The sequence below is a fragment of the Perca flavescens genome, chromosome 15, assembly GCF_004354835.1.
Source record: "Perca flavescens isolate YP-PL-M2 chromosome 15, PFLA_1.0, whole genome shotgun sequence".
Taxonomy (NCBI): Eukaryota; Metazoa; Chordata; class Actinopteri; order Perciformes; family Percidae; genus Perca; species Perca flavescens.
In genome coordinates, this window is record NC_041345.1 from 6,670,100 (window position 1) to 6,697,053 (window position 26,954).

Consider the following 26,954-nt stretch of genomic DNA (forward strand, 5'->3'; position numbering starts at 1 on the left):
ATGCCCATGTACACTGACATGGTTTTTGGTTGCTGTTATTGTTCCTGTTGTGTCTAGACTGATCGTAAAGAAATATCTTCCTAATGCTAATTGAATGGGTATGTCGAATAATGTGTCAAGTGATAGGGAACAAGCTACAGTCCTCGGTCTGTGCTAAAATGCACTCCAAAGTTCAGGCTGCTTCAGGTTGAAGCCTGAATTTGACAAATAAATCAAGTAGTTATCTTCAAAAGTTTGAGTCTTTTTAGTATGAAATTCCCTGTTTGATTCCATTGACTTAGACCTTGGAAGATATCCACTTGATTCGTGTAACTCCAATCTCGGAACCCATCAGCTATTGGTCTGACGACGATTTCGCCTCTGGGAGCAACGGCAAATATTTTGGGGGTTCTGGCGTAGGCAACAGATATCCGTGCCAAGACTTCCTCTTCCGTGCCCCTGGTCTTTTTTAGCAACTTGAGACGCGAGAATGGAGTTTGAGTTGAGAGACAGCGTTTCTATAAACAGATATCTGGATATGAATGCAAATATATAAAATAAAAAGTTAAATCGTCGTCAGACAATAGCCGATGGCTTCTGACATTGCATTTTGGCAATCTCAGAATGCGTTCCGCCTCTTTTGCTCTCCACACGGACTGTTTACCTGCATGTAACCAAAGTCCGCCCAAATGTGATTTGTCCAAACTACTCGGACAACAAACACGAACCAGAACACTTCCGAAAACTTTGTCCCGTTGCCTACATATTCTGCATTCATATGCAGATGTCTGTTTATGGAGATTAGTCAGGCTGCTAAAGCCTCGCTTTAGCTGAATTTTAAAATTAATTTATGCCTGAAACGAAGACTGTGGATTTTGTCCCCATTACCTCCCATCGCTTTTTAAGGGATCTCTTTGCAGTCAGTATTGACAGGACAAACAATTACTGCAATAACCCTTTCAATTTACACAATGGCATGTCAGTGTTGTATTGAGATACACTTGAACAATTGTAACTGAAGACAGGGTTGCACAGTGTTTGCTAAATCATATTAAAATCCAGCATATCCATGCAGTCCTGCTCATTGATTTGTAATATTGTCCACAATGGTCTAAAACACCACTAAAGCAATCAATATCAATCATCATCTTATCCACCACTTCCTTCGTATGGAACTTGTGAGTTCTTGTAAACTTTCTGCATATCACAGCTGCATTACACTACAAAGAACTTCATCTGCAGATTGTGTCAAGGACCTCAGTCTGAAAACACATTTAAAAGGAGTTTTTACCGGGTCCCCGAGGTCCAAAAAACTGCCTCAGAACACACTGAGGCGACACAGACTTGAGAAACTTAATACGTCTCCATAGCAGCAGGCGGCGCTACTGTGTATTTGCGGCTTGTTCAGAATACGATCTCATATTGTACTAAAATAGTTCACCGAAACGTGTTTCTGAAAACATTTTAAGCGAGAAATAGGCCATGCAGTTCCCGAATCAAAGGTCAGTTTAAAAGATTTTTGTCAGATGTTGAGAGACTCTAGTCACGCTCATTCCGCTCGTCATTTCCGGGTGAGTCCCGACTACCCTGCCTCCAACTGAACATGTCAGGTCAGCCAAAATGAAGGCCGACAGCCCCTCAGATGGATGATGGCACGGAACACACCGAACAGACTCGAGTCACCGACCTCGCCAGACTATCCAACGGCCGATTATCGACTTGGTGTGTCTCGGGCTTAAACATCCGTTACGTGCTCCAGCTGCTCGCCTTTACATGCAAAATGATGATGCGTGATCCATTTTGAGATTCACTTTTACGTATCTGGAGCAAGTTATGCAAATACTGTAGCCTATATGGAACAGCAGAATAAACATAATTTCTTAAATCTGCAATATATACTGCACAGCCAACAGTAAACACAAATAATCACATTCAATATTTGAAAGTGCTCATTTCCAAAAAGAGATATCTTCCATTTGGGGAAGGAAGATAACACAGACTCTTTAAGTCAGAGTGCTGGCATTGAAAGCTAGCACAGTTGCTGAGTTCTGACTCATCTTAAGAACTTTGCTTTCAAAGGGATTTCGGAGGATCATCATCTGCGATTGTTGGATGAATTTTCCAAGATGCATTTAAGGTATTCATTTATATGACTTCCTGAGTCATTTGATCTGTAAATATGATGCCAAGAAACCTGTTTAACCATAACTGCTGTGGCAATGACATATCCTTCATATACAAACAAGACACATTAACAACTGATATAGTAGTAGTATTGATCTCCTTTAAGGCCACAGAATCTCAGCCAGAGTGACAACCAATAGTCCCAACTGGTCCATGCTGTGCATCATGGCAGTCAGCTGCCAGTGAATGACCTAGATGAGATTGATTTAGCTGCAGGACTGATAACAGTGTGCAGTTTACCCTGGTTTAATCAATACAAGGTTTACTGTAGATTTAGTTAGCAGCTCAGATGTCAGTTTATAACCTTTCTGTTCCCTTTTACCTCGCTTATTCATTCATACAAGTACAATCTAACATTAGAGGCATTGTGACGAAACCATCTGTCTAGACGACCGGCAGTCTGTGAAAAGATAAGACCCTAATTTGCAATGATACCAGGCATCAAGAGACACTGGTAGTGATGTAAGCATACCCTGCGGGAAACTGACTGGGCCTGTGTGTATGTATAGATTGTGGCACAGTGACCTATCATTTTGCACCATAATATCTTTCAATTTCATCAATACACAGGATGTTATGTAACTATTTCCCTGGGCCATTGAACTAAGGCGGGTGTCTATGCTGGCAAGCTTTTGGATGTCCAATAAGATGTGGATGACAGCAGGTATGTCACTGGTGTTATCATCACCATAAAATCACTCTTAAAGATCTTTTTTTTAACAAGACATGCCAGAGTCATGCTAGCAGCTCTGTGATGCTGTACTTGAGCTTTGAGTGAACGTCAAATGCCAATGTCAACATGCTCACAATGACAGTGCTAGCAGGTGTGATGTTTACCAAATTCACCATTTTAATTTAGCATGCTAGCATGCTAATATTTGCCAATTACCTCTAAACACAAAGTATAGCTAAGGTGAATGAAAATGAACTTTGCTTGTATTTGGTTACAAACCAAATTTTAGCATGGCTATAAATCAAGAGAATATGTTTACACAATCTATAACATTAATGCTAAGACCGTGTTTAAACGTACATGGTTATTTTTACAAACAGAGACATTTCCCTTTGTTTGTACCCTTCGTTTACACGCAAACGGAGAATTTGCCTCTGAAACCGAGTCTTTCTAAAAACTCCGGCCAGAGTGGAGATTTTGGAAATCTTCGTTTGCACGTTTGCATGTAAACTGAGAAAAACTGAGGTTTAGGCAGCCGAGAGAGAGAAAGAGGAAGTGATTCGTTGCTGCTATTTTCAGGATTCTGATTGGCTAACGTGGGCTTGAGCTTCTTGTTACACCGCCACCTACAGGTTTGGCGTGCTCTTGACTGCATTGACGGCATATATACATGGGTATGTGTAAACAAACACTTTTCTGAAAACTGACAGGTTGAGAGCTGTGCACAATGTTATTTTTGAAAACGGAGAGGTTGAAATGTCCGTTTATGAAAATAGCCGGCCACGTGTAAATGTAGCCTAAATGTCAGAGCTTTTCTGAGTAGGTCTTACACTCGCCATGTTGTGTCGACCTCCAGCAATATTACAGTGAGAAATCCATTGTAGAATAGACACAGATACAAGGACATGTTTCTCACAGTCTCACTTGATTCACTAAATACAGGTGTAGCTTATTAAATTAATAACAGCATGGCCTGCTGACACAGATAGATGGAAGCCATCGTTAGCTTTATCTGTTGCACCTGTGCGTAGCTTACTATGAAAACTCAAAAACACTGCTAAGAAAAATTCACCAGTAACATTTTCACAGCAGACATTTTGACTTGTAATAGTAGGAAAAGCGCAGGTGTTACTGATAACACTAACGGTGGCTATGTAATATTCATGTGTTCCAGGGAGAGGGACAGTGAGCCAGCATGCACAATACCAGGAACCTGAAATCAAAGCAGAAAAATGAAATTCATACATTTCATTATGTACACCTGTGCTATTCCTACTGTGACAATTCAAAATGTCTTCAGTGAAAAATGCCCATTGACCTGAATGCAGGCTACAAGATATAGTGACTAAAGGGTGTGGATCACATGTTTAGCATTGTTACTGACTTATTTTGAGTGTGCCATCCCTTTCACTCCCATTTTCTCTCTTTATGTTTTACATTATAACTTAAGACCTTTGACATTTTAACTCGTCAGAGCTGAAGAAGAACATTAACGATGGCTCTGTTCCATTTAGTTATCCAGCCAGATAGGTCAGTAAGCGTCGGGGTACAATACCTTGCAATGGCACACCCAAATGGAGTACACCCCCATAAAGTTATCAGTTACACCTGTGTTTGATGAGTCAAAATGTCTGCTAGGAGAAATGACTTCATGGCCCAATCCCATTGTCCCCCCTAAACCCTAAATCACCTGGAAAGTGATTGAGTGTGAGAGGCTGCAAGGGCTCGAAATGGTATAAAATGGAAACGGCGACATATAATGTTACCTTGACGACGCCAACGCATGTTATGTACAATTGTGGGTTGGAGACTTTTTATTTACATTTTTTACTTTTTGCACAGCCAAGGCAGTTAAGGGACCGACTGCTAGATTCTCAGTTTATCTGGACTCAGACTCAGAAGTTGGAGGTGCAACAAGATTTTGTTAATGTTATGGACACAGAGTAAGTTGAACAGAGAGGAAAAGAACTCACAAACAATAAGTCACGGGCTGACCGTGACACCGACAGCCTGGTTTGAACATCTTCCAGGCTCTTCTCATCCATAGTGGATGCAAGGTAATTGTCAGATAACCAATTTACTCATTTTTGTCAAAACAGCATCATTACCGCAACAGATAGGTACGGTTGATCCTCCCATGTTTAAATTTTTGTCTTGTTTTTTTGACACTCAGGCTTCCTCTGCCATCCTCTTATTTAACGTCACAACGCTAGAAATTGTGGGTAATTCCCTCAGGCAAGGTCTGCAGAGATGCAGACTTACGGAAAGTGTGTCTAAAAGGGCTCGAAATATCTGCGAGAGAGCCGTCATGCATTTGACGATTTGACAGTGGGACAGCCCTAAGCTGTTCTCTGAGTGTGAACATTGGGATTAGGCCAAAGCCTGTTTTACTGGGGTCTGTTGAAAGGCATTCTGGGAAATGAAGGAAATAGCTGACTGAAACTCTACTGAAAATAGATGTTGGGGGAAAGCAGTTACAAAGAAGAAAGTAAGAAGAGTTAATGCCGAAATAAGTGAGGAGTAATTACAGTTTTAATTTTTTTTAATAAACTACAATCTAAGGTGATAATGTTAACAGGTGTTTCTCTCCCTCATGTGTGTCTCCCCTGGGAGCTGCATCCAGTTTCTGTTTTTCTTTAGGTTTTTCATCTCTTGCTTTCTGTTTTTTCATTGTTCCATTCTTTATCTTGTGTCCTCCAAAAGATCACCTTTCTTATCTGCTGATTTCTATCTTTCTGTCTCACTATTACCTCCTCATTTTCAGAAACAATGCTCCATCTTCCACCTCTCTTTATATCTCTATATCACTATATATCTTTCTCTATATTTTCCTCTCCGATCCAATTTTCCCTTTTTCTCATCTTTTTCTTCCACAAAGGGAGGGAGTTGTTATATAAACCTGTTGTTTCCTTCGTCATCCAGTGACTACAGCACAGAATGCACTCTGACGCACAAATACAGTCACACAAGTGCATGCACATATGCTCACACACCAACTATGCTGCTTTAGGCGTATTGTTGTATTGAGTTTTGATCCCTTGTCTTGAGTGGATTCTTTTTAACCTTCTAATAAAGCATAATGCTCTCATCTCTGGATCTCTTTCTGGTTACAAAGATAGCGGAAATGTACAGACACTCTCCACCCTTCCACAAATGCACAAACATACACTGACACAGACGCGGCCAGACATTAGCACAACTACGCCACATAAACACATTTTGTCTACCTACTTCCACACACTCTTTGTGGCCTATAGCAGCCAGTCGCTGGAGGGTTAAGTCCTGCTGTATTGCATAGCCCACACACACACACACACACACACACACACACACACACACACACACAAAAGTATGTATCAAACCCACACTTACAGGCACAATTACCTTACTTATGTAACTTTTGTGTCTCTGGTGACTCTATTCCTTTCTGCCTCACTCTCTCACCCTATCTTCGCCTCTAATCTTTTCACTGTCTGTTTTCTGCCTCTCATTTTAGGAGTTGTTAAAAACGGCTCAAACGTCATTGATCTGAAACCACTGAGAGATAATTCTTCTGCTTTGACACGGCATTTGCATATTTGCGCTTCTCTCTCTCTCTCTCTCTTTGTTTTAGTGCACAAGTGTGTGTCTGAATGTGGTTGCATAAGTGTGTTTATTGTGTATAACATGTTTAAAGTTGGTTGTGGCTGTTACTGTTTGACACCTCCAACAGCACTGGCAGCATAGGGGTGGATGATGTGTGAACAGTGAACATTAATCAGTATAAAAATGTTAAATTGTAATTGATTCTTTACAGTGTGTGTGTGTGTGTGTGTGTGTGTGTGTGTGTGTGTGTGTGTGTGTGTGCGTGTGTACTTGTACTCTACATCTATCTTTGTGATAACCAATTTTTAATGAATTTTGGAAAGGGAGGACATTTTGGCCTCAACTTCAGTCAGACCTTCAACGTCCTGTTTTATGTATCAGGGTAGAATTAGGTTTGTGTGTGTGTGTGTGTGTGTGTGTGTGTGTGTGTGTGTGTGTGTGTGTGTGTGTGTGTGTGCATTACATCCTTGGATGCTACTATTTAGCAAACTGTACATTTTTGAGACCGGTTAATACACAGATTCATCACAGTGTATATTATATTCTGCATATTTTTTACTGTGCTTATTGCGTGTTTTGAATGTGAAAGATCACAACAAGGGCATAATTCCTATTCTCATAGAATTCATCACATTTGGCAATGCAGCTTAATGTTGAGGTAATATGTACTAGACTCATTCATGGTTTCAGACTTAGTGGCTTACAGGAAAGACAGCTGTGATTATTTACAGTATTGGCAAAGGGTGATGGCTTCATCACTAATGAGGTCAAAGAAACTGCCAGAAATCTTGTGTACTCCCTCTGAGCAGCACAAACAGGTCAGCCTTGGATCTGTGCTCAAGACTAAAATATTTCACTGTTTCTTGTCAATCAAGGTACAACATGAGGGCTGGTCACACCAACCCTAACATGCACATGCATACACACAGTTCCAGAGGTGAAAGCCTCGACAGTATGCACATGGGTTGTATTTTTGTAAGTTTTGCCAATTCAGCACGCAGAGTTTAAATACATGTGTGGTAACATGTGTAACAAATGTTGGTGCTGCACTCTTTGATGGAAATCTGCTGAAGGCAAGTTCCTTGTTCCTTTTTTAGTCAATCTAAAGTCAAACAAAGTCTGTAGCAAACATCACATCTGCAGTAGTCTATTGCAAAGGGACTGCTGAAAATTGAAGTTGAAGCACATTTGGCTTGCTGTTTAAGTCCTGATTCATCACAAGACCTTTGCTTACATAACAGTTGTCTTCATGAGGGTAGAATCCATTTGTTTCAGATATGCACTGATGAATCTCAGGTAGGTCTTTTTATTTCTGAACGTTCAAATGAAACCTTCAAATGTTGTTCAAGACATTCTTCACATGACTGACGTGACGTGGTACAGCTTTACTATTTTGTTCGAAGTCACCTTGTGTGGCATTCAAAGGCTGTGGTACTTATCCACTTTCAGACTACCTAGCAAAACATCCTCAGACTGTCTCAAGGACTGTGTTGGTCCTTTGGGCACTTTGGGAACTATTATTATACCATCGTTACCCATCGTTAGCCACTGTTTCTTGATGCCAGTGGGGTTACAAAATGAATGTATTATAATAATGTGCAACGTTTGATGACCTCCACCCTTCCTTCTTCCTCCACCCTAAAATAAAAGCATTTTTCCAAGCATAAAATATGTTAGATATTATCCACACGCAAACAATATAAAATATAAATACCAATAAACATGTTGCACATAAGACCGATACACATATTGAAATCACAATGGAGATTTGAAAAGCTCCAGATGAAAAATAACAAAATTAAAATCAACAATTGTTGATGTTTGTGAACGTGTGTGAACCTCAATGTCTCAGCACACACGTGTGGGCAAAGCTTGCTAAGGCAAAAAGCACACGATATCATGATTTGCTGGAGGACATCTCACATTTTATTCTTGTATTTTTTCTGCACATTTTCCCGTTTTCTCCCACATTGGGACAGCCAATTCCCCTCACACTGTAGTTCTCGTTGCTGCTGACTCCCACTGTTGGCCCGGGGAGGGTGTGAACAACATTGAAGCGGGTGGACTTGTGCCAGCTGCTTTGGATCACCTGTCGGAGAGGAGTTTCACCAGGAGAAAATAACATGCATGGAGGTTCAGATTATCCCCTTCTAGTCTATAACCACGACGTTCCACTTCGGGGAACGGGAAAATTCTGCCGGATCACATTGTTTTTTGCCCGGATATCTTCTGCTTTCTTTGTATTGGAATTTTAAATTATGGTGGATTTCTGAGGACTATGGTTAACTGCTCCTCTGATCTCTGCAGGGTAAATCCAGACAGCCAGCTAGACTATCAGTCCAATCTGAGTTTTCTGTCGCACGACTAAAACAACTTTTGAACCTACACATGTTCCACCAAAACAAGTTCCTTCCCGAGGCTATTTTGCAGCGGCATCCTGGTTTTGCAGGATGGTAGAGGAAGACTCACCCATGATTGGCTCGCCCTTACATCCTTACCCTATAACCAATCCCACTCCTCTTGCCTAAACCTAACCAACCCAACCAGAGCAGGCAACGTGTACAAGCCATTCAGGCATGAGTTCCCTAATGAATATTCATGAGTCTTCCCCTACCATCCTGCAAATTTTTTTTCGCATCCTGGCTCTGTCCGGTGCTTAGCGCCACCCAAGACAATTGTGACTGGTTTAAAGAAATGCGCAATAAACCAGAGCATGTTTTTCTCCCATCCCGGAATGCTATGTGGATTAGCCAGACCCTCCTCCGCAGCGCTGTGGAGGAAGGTCTGGCAAAGTGAGACTAATCCCTTCACATCCAGCTACCTTCAGTACAGGCACAGGCCCCGTAGGAGTCACCAGTGCAGTGACAAGAACACAGTCCCTCACTGGCTTCCCACCGGGATGGCTTCCAGTTGCGTTCGATGGGATGCATGCTGACCATTTCACAGTAGGAGGGATATAACATTCTCATCTTGAAAGATGTCATTGCACACGATCACAACATAATAGTTACACATGAGCTTCTGTTTTTGCAGCTGTCTGGCGAGGTGAATGTGATAGAAAGCAGATTTTCCGCTGTGTCCTCTGCCCACTCAAGACACTGTGCACTAACAGTAATTGCTACATGTCTTTGATCTTTGAACATCACACGAGCAATGAGGAACCACGAAAGAAAACACTCATTACACTGCGTACGGTACGGCTATTTATGAAATAGGAAATACACCTTGTTCAAGTAGATCTTTACCTATTGTACGTACATTTTTTCCCACAGTTGCTCAATGTAAACGTCTGTTCCCCATGCCAAAAAAAAGCCCCTTTGAATTGAATTTAGAGAGAGCGAGATGTAGATGGAGTGTAAAAAAAGAGAAGGGGAGAAAATAGTGAGTGACTTTCTACCTCCAGCCTGGTGGCGATCTCCATCTCTCATCTAGCAAAACACGCCCACACAGCACCTCATTATGACCCCCCCCCCTCCCTCTCTCTCTTTCTCTCTCTCTCGCTCTCTCTCTCTGTCTTCTGAAGCACATAAATTAATCCCAAATGACAAAACGGTGCACTCTAGTGGCTACAGGTTGTAGTTGGGAGCTAATATACAGTAATCCCGTCTTCCAGTGCCTCATAATGGTTTCACATTCTTATCTTTTCTTCTATTCTGTGCCTTATTTATTTAGCATTTTTTTGTCATGTTGTCAGGAAAAGAGAAAGAACTCTTTGATTTCTCTCATTCTGTCTGTCATTTTTGTGTTTTGTTTTAGTAACCACATTTTGCAAATCTTTTCAGAAATGTGAAGGTTTGTTCTTTTTTTATTTATTCATTTCATAAGGTATTCATTCACATAATAATGCATACAACAAACTATATAAAGTCCTTGGTTTTGTGCCCAGTGTCTAAATTCTCAACTGTCACTAGAGGGAGACAGAGCCACATATTAGTTGCATTAATGATTCTGTACCTTCAACTGACACTGTCTGTGCTCAATGACCTCACAGCCGAACTCGAGCATATAGGGTTTTAATTTCTCATTGCACATGGGGTCAGTGAATAAGCAGACTGGGTCACAGGAAATTTGTAATACTGGCATGTTGATACTTATTTCACATATATTTATAAAACAATAGTTTCAACTGTATCATTACTATATGAGAAATCTGGAGCTCCCTCCATTATCTTGAACACAGCAAATATATTTATATTACTGAAACTTGACAACTTGAAATCTCTCCAAATGCTGGGGTGACAGAAAGGTTGGGCAAAGCACAGAGAGTCTGAGAACATGTTAGTATCATATATATATATATATATATATATATATATATATATATATATATATATATATATATATATATATATATATATATATACCTGAAAATCAAAAATCACATTTGAATGAGCTTAATAAAGTCACTGTGAGAAATCCAAGGGAATCCCAGACAAATCCCAGCCCAATACAAGTGTACATAGTACATACAGTAGCTATACGAATATAGCTATACAAATAAAGCTGCCTTGCCCTCTTACATGCTTTTTTTCATCAAAACTTACTTTTCGCAGTAGCTACACCCAAATTCGTGGAAATAGATCACCTGTGTGAAGTGCACATCCCCATTTCAAACTGCAGTTAATAGTTGCAGTTTCATTTTTTTCCCCTCCACTGCTGTGACTGATTGGAGTATGTCACGCCACTAGACAGGTGTATTTTGAGGAAACACCCAAATTGTTAGCTATCTTTAGTCTGTGATGTTTAGAATTTTCCAGAACTTGTTCTGTTGTACTGGGCTGGGATTTGTCTGGGATTCCCTTGGATTTCTCACAGTGACTTTATTAAGCTCATTCAAATGTGATTTTTGATTTTCACAAGCAAACAGGTAAGCTCTCGTCTTACTGTTGAGTACAGTTCATGTTTGAGGTGACCACACATGAATGGATTCATATAATCAATCCTTGTGCACTCATAGAAACTCTTTAGTCTTGGCCTATACACATACTGTATGCAATCATACAATAATGCCCCTTTATGCCCAATTTTCTTTCTAAGAAAACTCCATACTCATACTATGTTAATCAACGACAGTTGCTTGCCAAATTCATCAAAATGAAATTGAAACATGCACATTTGTTAGATGACAAACAGTTACATGTACCTATTACGTCATCTAGTGATCCCTAACTTGCTCGTTTCCACGACTGATTTTGTGCCAGCCATCATAATCAAAAAGCCCCTCTGTTCTCTGGCAAATGTATCAATTGACACACATTTACCTTTGATGACATTTACAAAAAAAAGCTTGAGGTCGGACTTCCCGTCAGCAGATGTTACAGCTATGGTTAGCTTCATTCATCAGCCATACACTGTAAGAAATAAAGGAATGGTTCAATATATTTGGAAATACACTTATTTGGTTTCTTTTAGAAAGTTATAAAATATAAAAAATATTAAAAACCGAAGTGTTAAAATGACACTATGTGGTAATATGGGGGGTTATGTGCAGGACTTTTTCTTGGCCTTTAACTTTCTGACCAAAATACGCCAACACATTTCCCCCAGTTTTTACTCTTCAGTTTTTGTATGGAGTAAACAAATGAAATATGACATGTTAACCCTTGTGTTTTTTTTATTTACGTTTTTTTCCCAACGTTTTGGTCACCTTTTTCAAAACTTTTATCGCTTTTTCTGATGTTTTTGTCACTTTTTCAATGTTTTGGGTGCTTTTCCAACGTTTTTTTCATCTTTTTTGTTGCTTTTCCCAACATTTTGTCGTTTTCTTTTTTCTTTTGTTTTACAAATCCCATATTTTCTGATTTAATTTTTTTTTTAAACAAAGTCAGATTTGACCCGAAGACAACATCAGGGTTTAATATTGAATTTTTGAGGTCCTGGTAGGTGGATTTTGTCCCCTTCCAACAAAGCCAGGCTAGCTGTTTCTATCTATTTCCAGTCTTTGTGCTAAGCTAAGCTAACTGTCTGCTGGCTCCATCTTCACATACCCATACAGACATTGGAGAGAATGGTATCACACTTCTAACTCTCAGCCAGAAGAACAACAACTGTATTTCACAAAATGCCAAACTATTCGCATAAAAGTCGAATCATAGCACCACTATAATTGTTTTATTTTTAAATGCAGGACATGTCCAAGTAGTCTTGGTGATTTTTCAACTATCAACTACAGTTTCAGGCCTTTTCCACAGCAGAAATTGTGACTTATCATAGAAGGAAAAGCACAAGTGTAACTAATTACACTAACGATGCCTCTGTTCTGCATAAGGGCCCCAGTAAATCATGACACTACGATCAATACTGGGACCGTGGAACTGGAGCAGCTAAATGGAATTCAGCCATTAATAATTCACTTACACCTGTGCTTTTCCTTCTGTGAAATAGACCTTTTAGTAAATCTTTCACCTTTACCTTATATTAAAATCTTTTGTAACTTGTTTCGGAAAATGTTATGTAAATAAAGTTGATTATAATTAGCAATTTTGTTATTGCAGCCCTGCCCCATCATCATGTCTTTGTATTGAGACTGTTCACTATTAGCCAATCTATAGTCTAATCTCAAGCAGAACCGTTGTCTGAGCTTAATGATCTTTGACTTTTCTGTCACCAAACCATTATTGACTCGGTTGTCAGAACACAAGTGAAACTCCGAAAGAGCCTTCTTAAGAGTTGTAACATTTTCATAATAAATGGACACTTCTGTTTATGTTCTTATCCGGCTCTGTGTCTACTTACTGTAAATGGTTTACATAGATCCTCTTCTTCTGAAATGCTACATTATGATAGAGAAGTGCCATTTCCTTTTTTCAATGGTTTCACACACCAAACAAACACACACACACGCACACAATATCAAGTTTGCACAAAAATGGGCAACAAATATTTGACAACCCTAAAGAGTCATTGTATACAACCTGCAACGTGTCGCTGACATCACTTTCATTTCTTCCTTTCATTTCTTTAAAAGTGAAAATTGTAAAAAAAAAAATATTATATATATATATATAAGGCTGCATATTTCCAGAAACATCAAATATTTGTTTGTGTAGACACTGTTATTAGACATGATATGATAAATACAACCGCCTTACATGGTGCTTGAAAGGACCAGATGTGCAGCATCAGTGGCTAAAGCAAAAAACTCCAAACTCAAGTGTATCTATGGCAACGCGTGTTTTCTTTAATAGGTTATGGTATGCAGTATTCAAGGACGCACACACACACACACACACACACACACACACACACACAGAGTCAATGCGAAAAGGGGGTGACCACAGAGCTGTGGTGTGTCGGCGTGTGCTGTGTGTGTGTGTGTGTGTGGGCGTCTATGTATGTGGGTTTGTGTGTATTTATCAAGGGTAAACTTATGACTGAGACTGTTTAGTGGAAAGATTAGAATTACGATAAGAACTATAGACGGTAAACCTTCAACTGTGTGTGTGTGCGCTCACACAAGTGTGTGTATTCCTGTAAGTCATTCGTTTTGATGGTCCTAAGCAGAGGTGGAGCCAAGATATTTGAGTTAAGTCAAATGTAAGAGATAACTAATTTTGTATGCAGTAATAGGATGAGTAGTACTGTAATTATAGCAAAAGTATAGGTAGTTAGTAGTGGTATGATAGCAGGCATATTATCAGGTCAATAGTCATATGAGTCAATATATTTTATTTGTTACATATAATCATATAAGGCAGTCGCTCTCTAAGGCAGTGTCCTCATTTAAGATCCTAGTGGCCTGAGGGTAGAAAAGGCTGTTACTGGGTGGTTTGGATCATTACAGTAATGATTCTCTAGCATTTTCTTGCAGTGTCTGGTGTAAATATCCTTTAAGCCGGGAAGTTACCGCTTACTGTGTGTTCAGCCAAACTAGCCACTCTTTGCAGTGCCTTGCTGCCCTCTTCAGTGCCATTTCCGTTCCAGGCAGTGATGTTTCCTGTCAGGATACTAGCAATGGTGCAGGAGCAGAATTTGTTCAGTATTTATGGGAATATCTAGAGTCAGTATGCAGCGCCTATGTCAGACCCTCTGTGATGTGGGCACCAAGGTACTTGAAGATGTCCACCCTCTCCATCAAGGATCTGTTGATATTAAGGAGGGCGTAGGTCCTCTTCTGTTTCTTCTCAAAGTCCACTACTATGTCTTTAGTCTTGCTGACATTAATGAGTAGGTTGTTGACCTGAAACCAGTGCGTCAGGTCCTCTAACTTCTTTCAGGTAGGCCTTTTCATTGTTGTCAGTAATCAGACCCACCCCAGCTGTGTCAACAAGGGAGTAGAGCAGGGTGCTCAACACACAGCCCTGGGGTGCTCCGGTGTTTAGGATAAGGGTTTGAAGAGGTGTGCCCGCCCACCCTCACCACCTGGGGTGTGCCCAAGGATCCACAGGCACAGTGAGGTGTTTAATCCTGGAGAGGAAAAGTGTAGAACTGTGGCCACAGTGTTGGTATCATTAGACATATTACCCTTCTTGGACGTTACATAAAAGAGGTACAAATGACACAATGTCAATGATATAACATACATAGGCCTATATAAAAAAAATTCTAAAACATAGAAACACATGAAAACACAAGATGTGCACCATGGACTGCACTAAAACACTTTAAAGCATGCAAATAAAATCTCACTGCATTTCAAAGCCACGCTTTTAAGGATTATTTTTTATTTTTCTTCTCCGCGTAAAACTCCCACTACAGCCTAAACCGTACATGGTGGGGAGTTGCCATTTTCAGGACTGGTCCAAAACTCCACAAGGACCTCAGGTGCAACAATAGACCGACCTCCACCACTAGGTAGCACTGTAACAGAAAAAATGTGTTTGGCCCTATAACTCCCACACCGTACACCGGACATTCAAAAACCATATATCCGCGCTTTCCCTGGATCCAACTGAATCACCTGATAAAGGCCACGCCCATTTCTGCCTTTTAATGCGTGAAAAATCGCGATTTATCAAAAGGCTACTTTTTCGATCTCCTCCTAGACCTTGCGACCCATCTGCACGAAACTTGGCACGTAGCATCTCCAGACTGACCTGACAAAAAGTTATTAAAATAATCTTTATTGGATAAAAATTGTGCATATTACGCACAAACAAATTTGTGTAGTTAACTATGAAAACACTAACTTTGCCATATTTTGGCCAAAATAAATGCTATCAACGCAAAACATTAGAATATTGTTTGAATATCATGACCCTCTGGAGGTGCTCCACACATTTTACTGAAATCGGCCACTAGGGGGCGCTACAAGTGCAAAAAGTTTATATCTCATGAACGGCTCGAAAATTTACGAAATTTGGAGGGTATCATCTAGGGCCACTCCTGAGGGCCCCCCTACAGTGGAGTACTGATTGGTCAAAGTGGGCATGGACAACCACTCACACTAAAGTGAATTACTTTAAATTAACAAGGTAGATGTACAATGGGTAATTGACCTCACTTACCAAAACTTAACATGTGGACCACTAGGTGATGCTATAATGACGTCAAAGGTGTTTTTGTCTATAACTCCCACATTACACATCGCACATTAGAAAACCTTACATCCACGTGTTCCTTGAATCAAGCTGAAACACAGGATATAGGCCAGGCCCATTTCCGCTATAAAGTTGGTTTGCAATATTGCGCAATGCATAAAACCAACTTTTTCAAACCCGTCCTAGGTCGTATGACCGATCTGCACGAAACCTGGTAGGCTACATAGCATCTCCAGATGGACCTGACCAAAATTTATTAAAAGAATTTTGAATTAGAATTTTTATTAAATTATGCGCTTTTGACGACCAAACAAATCTTCTCTCTCTCTGTGATATTTGCAACGGCAATGTACCGCAGACCTTGCGGCTCACACCGCTCGATATTTCCCGACGTTTGCCTCGCCACCGTTACGCTTTGGGTCCTGCTTTCGCTCGCTCCCAGGGTCGTCGGCCATTCTGAGCCATTGAACATCTGATAGTCATTAGATATCTTGGAAAATCACACATGACACACTGACCTGTAGACAGTCTGGACCAAATATTTAGCCTTTTTCTGTTTTCTTTGGCACAAAGATCACTACATATGAGTTGTGGCTTCTTCCTTAGTCAGTACAAACTCCCCTGCTGCAAGCATTTCCACTCCCACAGGATGAGTAAGCAAGTTGCTTTTGTTTATTTAAGAGACAATTAATGAAACAGACAAAAACAGTGAAATATTTAACAATGGTTTGGAATAAAGAGTAAACTGGGTGTGATCACTCGCGTTTCATGTTGCATGGCTTCGGTACACTTGATAGACTGTGGGGGATTAAATCCTGTGTGAGTGAGTTGCAAAAAAAGGGCCAGACTGTGCGCTTGTGTTTTTGCATTCACATTTGTGCAGGACAGCAGACAATACAATTTAAAAGTAGCAACGCCAGTTTATTATGTTATCATTCAAACAGACAATGCAGAAGGAGAAGGAAATCAGGATCCTGGCATCACTATTTTAAATGAGCCGGATGTCACATTTAATTGGCATCTGCAAGGAATAAACAAAGGACTAGAAGGACTGCTTTATGGCCCATAAATGTTTAATTTTTTTACAGCAGGGATTATAGCACTCTGTGGTGAGGAAACACAGACAGGACTTTTAACAATCTAACAATCTTTACAGATTTGCTTTATCTTGAGTGTTTCTGCTGAATGATAGTGTTATGTAAACTTTTCCAAGGAACCTGAAATTGTTGGCCTTTGGTTTTCAGACGGACACGCAATCACCCCCTCCCCAAAAAAACTCCCTAGATGTCAACTTACTATTCCAGAGAAGTCTTTTTAAATGAAAAATTAACCAGCCCAACAATACTTCCCTTTGAGTCATGTTCAGGGCTGGACTGGGACAAAAAATCGGCCCTGGCATTTTTGGCCCAGGCACACCCACCGTGATTGGTCAGACACATTCCCTGCTGACAGTCCTCTTAAAATATGCGTGCGTTCAATGATATGAGTTGCCTAGTGTTCAGCGTTCATGTGATAGTTTTGGATCCTTCAAGAGGGGTGTCAAGATTTATCTGTTGATCTTACACTTAAATAATTAATTCATTCTTAGAGTTATGATTTGTATTTATATATATTTTTATATATTTTTATTATTGATATTTGATATTGTATTGTTATTATTGTTATTATTACTATTTTGCTTAATATTGGCTTAGCAACTTTAAATTTAATTTTAACTATTGTAAGATTCATATTTTGTCGCTTTGGACAAAAGTGTCTGCTAAATACAATAACCATAACCATAACCCTTCCCAAAAAGAGAAGCTAATTAAGCCATTCGAGGAACACTGATGCTTGTATCAACACTGATGTTATAGATCACACAGACTTTTCAGCTACCCAACAGGCTAACTGCTAGCATTTTCAATGTAAGCTTAAACAGATAGGTTACCTGACAGCCACTAACTTTAATGTTAAAGACAAACACACACACACACACACACACACACACAGTCACACACTGTCGCCTCCTCCTCCTCGCGGCTTCTCCCCTGTCATGATGCTGTTTCTCTCTTCTCTCTCCTCGGCTTCAGGTAATGCTGATGTTAAAGCAGCTACTACAGCCCCAAACATGTCCGAAATTTTGGAGGAATCCGCCTGTAGATTCTTAATCTTTTTCTCCTGTAATTTCTCTGCACCTTTCTTGCACTTTAGTGGTCGTTTGTCCATTTTAACGTGGATGCTAAACTTCCAGCATAACTATTACAGCTCGTGTGTCAGGGCTGGGAGGCGTGGCCATAGTGGGATTCGTAAATTTGCGGCCCTGAGTGGGGAAGGGGGTTCCTGGATTTGATTGGGTCAGGCCAGTGCCAATAAAGAAAATTAACCAATGGGCTGCTGTGAATTCTTTATGGGCCGGCCAGCCAAAAAATAAAAAAGGCCTATTTATATCGGCGATTCGAAAATTCAAAAGTGCGTCGGCCCACCGGGAAAATGCCCGGTATGCCAGATGGCCAGTCCAGCCCTGGTCATGTTCATATCTTTCTATGTATGAAATAACTCTGGTTTTTTATTCACCGTCTCCTCTATATTTATATAGGTGGGCAAACACATTTTTGTCTCCGTGCATGCATTGTCCTAGTCCGGCGCCGCCGCCACTAGCTTAGCTTAGCGTAATGAATGGAATCCTTTGTTGCCGTTAGCATGTCGTGAGTAAAATTGACCAATAACAACAAAAACAAAACCTAATAACTTCTTGTGGCCTGCGTATTCACAACGAAAAATAGCAATGCAGATTAAGACTAGACGATTTCCTAGGTAGATATTGACTTGGGACTATATTTGGTGGAAGTAGGCTACAGCTGAAGCACTGCTACTCGGGCACAGAGATATCGGTAGCCCGCGAAGCTCCACGAAGGGTGCAAAGTCACTGTTTCTGGGTTACTGGACAACCAAATGCCGCTGCCCTGACGGAGCTCTGCAGGGCTCGGCGGGGTTCCGCAGCAGGCAGCCCGCAGGGCTCTGCAGCCGGTGCAAAGTCACTGTTTCTGGGTTACTGGACGGGCAGCGGCCCGCGCAGCCCCGCGGAGCTCAGTCAGGGCACATTTGGTAGTCCAGTAACCCAGAAAGGGTGACTTTGCGCTGGTCGTGGAGCTCAGCTGTCTGCCGATATCTCTGTGCCCGAGAAGCAGTGCTTCGGCTGTAGCCTACTTCCACCTAATATAGTCCCACGTCAATATCTACCTAGGAAATCGTCTAGTCTTAATCTGCATTGCTATTTTTACTTGTTGTGAATATGCAGGCCACAATAAGTAATTAGGTTTTGTTTTTGTTGTTGTTGGGTCACTTTTACTCACAACATGCTAACGGCAACAAAGGATTCCATTCATTACGCTAAGCTAAGCTAACGGTGAATAACCCTATTTGAACAAACGGTGGCGTATTCCTTTAAGATCGTGATTCCAGGAAAAAGACACTGTAGAAATCAAGAAGCAAATATAGTAGGAAAATGGCAGTGGCAGATTAAACTTACACACCATTCATTTTTGCCTTAAATATTTTTTGTTTTTTTATCAAGTAGGTCTTCTATGCATGTTTTGAAGAAATACAATTTACAAGCTTTCCTGAAACAGCTTTCAAACTTAAAATCTATTGATTGTTCACTTTCCAACGGACCCTGAAGTCAGCACAAAAAAAAGAGCCAATCAGGATTTTTACAAGCACTGTTGCATCATCTGTTGCCATGTGTACACAGGGTTGCCCGCAAAAGAGATCACTTTCACTTTCGGGTTCCTAGAAAACGGAGCATTTCTATCACAGTGCGTACTCTGAGCTGCACGCAGACCACAATATAAGGCAAACACACAGATAGGCAGTTTACCATACTGCACACACAAACTTTTTGGCATGCAGTCAAAGAGATACACAAAGCGTGCGCACATACACAAAACAACTTACTAAGGTAAACATATTTTGTGTGTGTGTGTGTAGTTGCGTGTGTATCAGAATAGCATGCATCTATTTAGGTGTGTCACTGGTATTCATTTGTCCTTCATACTAGAAGTGTTTGTGTTTATACTGATTACTGGCAGATAAATGTGCTGTTGACAACATGTTCTCACTAATCCAGGCTTTGCTTCACTTCTTAAACAGTAGCATCCTTTCCCAGGAAAAGAAGGAGGAAGAAGGAAACTACAACTTAACAGGTCTCAAACCGTTAAACTTTCTATGGGTCAGGCGGTTAGATTCCAGTTTCATTCTAACTGGCTCCTCTTTGACAACAGCCTGGATTCCAGCCACTTGGCATCTATTGTCAATTTTATTTTTTGTTTCATCAAAAGATTTCACACTAAACATGAGCAACTCACCAAGAGTTTTTGGAAAGAGCATGTGGCAGCTAAAGTCTCAAACCAAATCTGAATCTGGGCAGACCTTATCTCAGCAGACATGTTGACGCTGAGTAGATTAACAGCTGTGTGCACAGTAGCGTCCCCAAGCAGAAATTTGTAAAATATTTTTCTATTGAGTCAAAGTTTTTATGCACAATATCTATGAATCATCTGCTGGGCATGTGAGAGATTGTGGTGGCTTGTGTCTCTAGATTGTAGAAACAGGGCAGGAGGCCTAAGTTTGAAAGAACACAGCAGTGTTGCCAACGGGCCGAGCCAACGGGCCGAGCCAACAGGTCAAACGCGGAGATGATAGCACAGGTATACAGTATGATGTGGACCGTTGACAATATAGCTCAGGATCAGGCATTAGCTCGTGATTTATCGCTGCACTGTTGGCCAAAGCTGAGTCGTGATTTGAATGTGGTGGAGCTGACTACAGGCTTTTGCCTCTCACGAGAAGTGCAAACAATGTGACAGAATAATGACTGGGAGATCAACATTACGATGGTGCTTGTTTATTGATGCATCTGTATTAACAATTGAATCATGTCATGTATAATTATACATCAGTCACAGGGACTTTTTTTTCTGAATAAAGAATACTATTACTGTGCATACTTTAAATATATTTGCTAATAACACTTCTGTACTTAGTACTTAAGTAATTAAAGGGATAGTTTGGATCTTTTGAAAAAGAAATATGCTTATCTGCTGCCCCCGTCCACAGCAGGACATTGCTTATTTTCCGTTTTGGTACTCCTGTCTGCTTCTCCAAACTGGGGACGTGTCGATCACTTTCTACTGTAGATAATACAATGACTGTGGGTAAGTACCTCATACAACACCACTTCAAAATATCCAAACTATCACCTTAAGGGTTTGAAAGCAGGACTTTAACTTAGTCTCTTAGATCTGAATACTTATTTCTCAACTGGTTTTAGAAGACAAAAGCAAAAATGACCCATTCATTGGGGTTAAGGACATTGTGCCTGAAGTTCACACGAGTAATTTTACATCAGTAGTATATCAGTTGGCAGTGTATTTTTGAAAATGTAAGTAGGTGCCACAGACAATATTAAAGACCGGCCAAGTGTGTGAACATCAGGTGCCATACAAAAAGATGAAAATATAAGATACATTGTTCTTTTCAAAAAACATACAGTGTGATTTCTCTCTAAATGCTGATGGCATCCATGTGGATCAAAATATTCACCTCAAACATACAACGCACTCAGTTTGTCTGCTCGTCATGCAACAGGCCCACAGTTCTTCACTCCGTTTCACTCATCACACACATGGACAACATTGAGATTCTGATATCGACTAATCAATCAAATGTTAATCTTGGACCTTGGCAGCGGGCCGATGCATTTGTCCGGCACAGTGGGAGCAGCGCATTAGTAGGAAATGAGAAAACGGAAGACATTTCATCAGAAGCTTCATGTTGTAATTGGGAAGGCTCTAATTAGACTTATCCAGAACAGCCGTCAGACTGGTTTCTCAGAGCCACTCTGACTTTTCAAGTAAACCTGTTGATTCATGCAATTGTAATACTGTAAATTGATTCACCTCCTGAATGTCCTTTGTATTTCAACAGAAGGGCCACGACAGCTAAGGGAGTTGATTTGTGTAGGAAGATGTTGTGATTTCAGACCTAAAGATGTGTCCTGCAGCAGAACAATGATTCGATTACGGAGTTGTTTGTGCACTGTTCTGCTGCCCACTTTGTGGAAAGAGCAAGTCAAGAACAATAACATGGCATTGTTCTGTCAGAGTACACAGGAAAAGAAGACTCTTCAGTTACTGAAATATGACTGGGGGACGACCGGCAAACTGAGCAAATGAAGGATATATACGTATATTGAATATATAAAATGTTTTTTGAGATTTTACTGAGTGCTTTAGTTATTATTTTCCAGATAGTGACTACTTTGAGTTCTCTGTATGAAGTTGCCGTTTACCAACTCTGACCTTAAAAAAAAAAATCACTGATTGAGAAGATTTTTAAGAGATGCGAGCAGAGATTTTCCCCCATTAACATTTAATATGCATTGTGGCACCCTGATGACATGAACAGGTTTCCCATTGGGCAGCACTGGAAACTATTGTGGCCTGAGTGATTTTTTTGGCTAGCATTAAAATGTAAAAATGCTTCAGGTCTTCCCATAAGCACCAGGAATTCATGGAAGACATTGTTCTTTCACATTCAGCAGAATAACCTTTCGTGCATAGGTCACTTATTTTATGCCTTTATTACAATAATCACTAAAGATTCACTGAAATGAGGTTCTCATTTCACAGCAGCTCTACTTCCACTTTCATCTCAAATCAATTGTGTTTTGACAGATGAATACAGGTAGTACTGGATCAAATTCACTGGACTGAAACTTGTCAGGAGCTGCCAAGGCCTGCTGGTTCTTGTCTTCCCTCTGACCAACTCCTATATACAATAACATTCAAAGAGGAGCTACTGCCATGGTTACAATGGCACCTGGCTGAGTTTAATATTAAGGTACAGTATGTTGGCTTCAGGCCAGTGAGACGTTATGGTCTGCTTGCCAAAGAGGCTGGGAAATATGTATAAATGTATCATTATTAACTATTATCATGTTTCATTGTGGTTGCTAAAAAAAAAATAGTATTAGTAATAGTATTGCCTTGTCACAGTATCCAACAAGCATAAACATGATAATCTCCCAGAATAAAATATGTGATATCTTCTTCAACAAACTTTCCTAGTCTTGTTTTAACGCAGCATCATACATAATTATTAAAACCAGTCTCATGAATGTGTTCAATTATTCTTCATTCATTCCGTGTTCTTTCACTTGCACCTTTGTTTTATGCCTTCTCATAAAAGCTTATCATAAAAACAAATACAGGTGTGTCAAAATAAAACTGTAGAAAACACACACACACACACACTACAGCCAATAATTTAAGGTACATTTAATCATTATTGTACTCATATTGAAAGTGAATTCTGCTATGGAGCAAGTGCACGTGAGTACACAGCATTTAGAGAAGGGGGGGGGGGGTGGTTGATGTCACCCTTACAGTAACTGCAGTGATTATCTGCAAAACTATAAACAATACGTTCAACTACAGACAAACTCCCAGTATATCATACAAAATGGGGACTGAAGGTGGACAGTGACACAACGTTTACTGTACCAAAAGAACAAAATGTGTACAACGTGAATGGCAAAAAAAACAACAACATGCACACACTAATTTCCAATCAGCAACCCCTTTAGTCACTGCTGTCACCTGTGTAAATGTTGGCCACAGTCAAACAAGAAAAACAAAGAGATGATAATAAGCATTAAAGAAAGTTCCTGTTTTTCCACACAAGGAAGTGCGGATTTTCCGAGACAGGAAGTCACTTCTGACCAGAAGTTTTAATTTACCTGAATTAAAGCCACGGATGAGGACACACCCATACAGACATACAGGTCCAGTGCATCAGCTAATATCTGTCTTTGTTCTCAGGTGGGTACTTTACAAAACACCATCTGATCTTTTGTGAGCTAAAAATTGCAAGTCCACAATAAATTAGTACATTGAAACTTTAGATGATCTCTGCAGAGCCCATACTAAAAGTGAAAAAAACAATAACACCAAAGCATCAGCTCGCTCCTGCAGAAACTTGAGTGCATGTGCCATGACATGTTTCTTCTGCTAATATTAGCAAACCACTGCTGGTAATCAGCAGTCATGCCTCAGATCAAACATACAAGCTTTAAAAACACAGACAGACTTCAACAAAGCTCATATGTCTTAACACAGGACTAAAAATAACAGAGATTTTTTTCCCATTATGCTGCATTTTTCATCCATTTGTCATCCATCGATGAGCCCTCCCACACTGTAGGCTGTCATGCAAAATAAAAGAAACAGAAAACCAAAGGCTTAAGTTACCAAATTCCCATGTGGGTACAGGAACAAATACCTTTGGAATTATTAAAACTGATCCCAGATCATTTTAACTACAACACAGTGTCAACTGACTATGTTTCTATATAAATGCATGTGTGCATTTTCTGTTAGACCACTGCATTCATGCACTCTTATACACTCAATAAGGGTCTGTAGTTAGACACAGCAGGGACTCTGTTAACCTGCCTATGTTTCAGTCTCTTGTTTCTCTCCCTGTTTCACACACAAAACTGCATTGTACGATATGAGACGATGGTGATTTAGAATATGTCTGTAATGCACGTAAGTACTTCCAGACAGACATGCAGAGACAGCTGTGGCAGACATCCAGGGGTACTGTGTGTTTCTGATTTAAGCAGAGTCAATAAGAGAGCAGTAAACCCAGTCCTCCCTCTCTCCCTCCAGTCTCTCGTCTTACATGAATCAACTTTCGCTGCACAGATCCAAATGTATTCTGCACGCTCCAACTTCGCATTGAGCACATACCGTTCAACACACTAGTTTAAAGTAAAAAAAAGGTTGCTTAGATTTCCAGTATCAGCGATTTTATCTCAAAGACACCCACAAAATGCACACTGATACAGTGTGTGAACCCTGTCAAGTGGAGATATGAATCTAGTCTTTAATATCAGATATATTATATCCTAGTGCCAAGTCGAAAGGAAATCATGATAAAAAGAAACGACAACACATTTGTCCCAAAATGAAAACTGATAATCATTTTCTTTTGAAAAGTTGATTGTTGTGGAGGTCAAAAGGGCACCTTTAAAAGAGTACTCTGCCAATTTAGCATTGCACTCCTATACCATTGGGAAAACTCAATGCAGCTGAACCACAAGATATGATCTTTTTTATTCCACACATTGTTCAAAACTTCATTACCCACAATGCAATTCAACGGACGACAATTTGGTCAGAGATTCAGGTGTGTTACTTGTATGCTAGTCTGTGTCCACGACGTTCCACTTCCCAGGATTGCTCTCGTTATGCCGGAAATTCCGCCGGATGTCCATTTTCGCATATTACCTTCTGCTTTCTTTGTGTTGTAATTTTAAACTCTGGTTGATCTATCGAGGACTATGGTTAATAGTCCACACCCCGAGACATTTTTTAACTTGTAGTCTTCAGCCTCAATTAACACTGACTCAAGTGACATCACTTGAGGCGATTTTACATCTGCCTCTGGAACCACAACAGGCTCAACTTTTTTTACTCCCCAAGAACTGAAAACAGACTTTGATGCATTAGATCAGTTGAGTTATAGTCTGGATTGTGTATTTTTTGTTACCTAAAGCAACATTCCGTAACATTTGTATTTTTTGTGATTTGGCAACCCTACAGTTTCAGTCATGAATATGGACAGCTTTGCACATGCATTTGTTATGATTACATTACATGTGATCAACGTCTAGCGAGTCCAAGGCTTTGCTAACGTTAACATTAGCTAATATTAATAGTCCAACAGCAAGATGGCTTGTAGCCTTTGATTTCGCGGAGCTCTCGCCAACGACTAAAAGCCAGTCCAAGATTTACCATCGCTCGGTCACTCTCCTTCCTTTCCTCTAGCTTTCTCCGCTTCTTCTTCGGTCTCTTCGCCTCCGCCATGATATCCGTAAGGGCTGCGGAACCCGGTCCCGTCACCCTCTTGCTGTGCTCCGGTTCTGGCACGACACCGCCGCTGCCCTCCAGCATTCCCCCCCTCCGCCCTGGGCCTGAAAAACCTCCTACTGCGAGCCGTGCAAAGCTCCTGCGGTAGCAGTATAAACTGTGGTTTAGGCAGTGGTGGCCTAAAGGTTAGAGAAGTGAACTTGTGACCGGGAGGTTGTCGGTTTAATCCCCAGACCGACAGGATAACAATCTGGGTGGGGAAAGTGAAAGAGCAGCGCTTGTCCCTCCCTAATAATCACCACTGAGGTGCCCTTGAGCAAGGCCCTTAACCTTCAACCGCTCCCGTGGAGCTGCTCAGTGGCCAGCAGATCAGACTGTGGTTGTACTGGGCGGATTCCAGGTATGAATGTGTGTGTGCCCAAGAGTTTTATCTTCATGCTACGGAGTGGGCATTATTAACACCAGATATACATAATGGAATCAGCATGCTTATCTGAGTACTAATTGAGTCAGACCACTCCTTATAAAATGACAGTAACCATTACACATATATGGTTTACTATGACCTCACACAGCCTTTTTTATTAGCTGCCTGTCTGTCTGCCTGCCTGTCTGTCTCTGCCTCTTTAGGCAATGCCAGTTGTCCTTGAGTCTTAATTTCCTTAACTTTCAGTGTGTGTGTGTGTGTGTGTGTGTGTGTGTGTGTGTGTGTGTGTGTGTTATTGCAGACGATCGTATATGACTCAATCAGTCACATAAGCTCTGAATAAAGTTATAAAGTGAGAAACATGTCCAACTTCTAATAACTTCTAATAACTTCTAACTTCTAATAACTGTAATGTTGGCACAAACTGGTTCTACTGTAACTGATATGATCAGAATTCTGCAGAAGAGCCTACTATTAACAACAAATGAAGAAGTGCAGCTGCAGAGGAGGCGCTGATTTGGTTTCCCTCGTGGCTCCAGTCAACTGATTTGTTCACTACTGCTTTTTCTTATCTTCTTTTTTTTTTTATCAGAAAGATCAAACCTTTCCTTCTTGTGTGACTTCTTTAGAATGCTTTCTGATTGCAGGGATCATTATCATAATGGAACTTACCATGTTGGGCAAAGGTTAAAAGAAGAAGAAGAAAAAAA